Genomic DNA, 624 nt, shown 5'->3' with positions numbered 1-624 from the left:
AAGGATAATAATAGTAATGATAACCATATGTTTCCAGGTAACTTTTTTAAACATTAAATTTAATGTGGTTAGGTTTTTAACAATAGGAAAATTTAAAATAACTTAATTGTTTTTCTTTAAATGATAGTTTTGAAAACTCCCTTGATAGTTTGACATAAAAAAGTATTAATAAAAAGAAAGTGAAGAGAAATTAAAGATGTGTTTTCAAACTTGGTTGTGTACAAAAATTAATACTGACTAAAATATGTAACAACACTATTTATTAATAAAAATGTACCTTACAAAATAAGTTGATTGTATACAAACTGTTTGAAATGCAACCATTACAAAATTCAGTAAAATTACCAAATATGTTTGAATATACATAAAAATAAACATATTATTCAACTCATGCACAAATCCTAAAATTGTAAACAAAATTATTTGTTAACATGAGAATAGAAAAAAAAACTACAAGTATCACAGCCAGTAGAAGAAATACATCTAGAAACAAGTCCCACATACTTTACTAAATAATAGCTATGCCATCTACTACACCACCACCTAAAATGTGTATAAAAATAACATAGAAAAATACATGTAAATAACTTTAATTTCTTTTAAACTAATTATTTAATTTAGTAA

The 624-nt window shown here is 22.9% G+C and overlaps 1 protein-coding gene across 1 annotated transcript in view; it reads right to left on the bottom strand.

Moving 5' to 3' along the window:
• Window positions 1-285: 285 nt before the first annotated feature.
• The window catches only part of LOC106460464 (motile sperm domain-containing protein 2-like), a 35,304-nt gene continuing 34,965 nt past the window's right edge, over window positions 286-624 (bottom strand). The window contains exon 17 of the transcript XR_002610786.1: window positions 286-543. The gene's annotated coding sequence lies outside the window, so the exon portion shown is untranslated. The remainder of the gene's footprint in view (window positions 544-624) is intronic.

The sequence above is a fragment of the Limulus polyphemus genome, unplaced genomic scaffold, assembly GCF_000517525.1.
Source record: "Limulus polyphemus unplaced genomic scaffold, Limulus_polyphemus-2.1.2 Scaffold776, whole genome shotgun sequence".
In the NCBI taxonomy this organism is placed as follows: Eukaryota; Metazoa; Arthropoda; class Merostomata; order Xiphosura; family Limulidae; genus Limulus; species Limulus polyphemus.
Note: the sequence above shows the minus strand (reverse complement) of the source record. Positions and strands in the feature narration are given on the sequence as shown.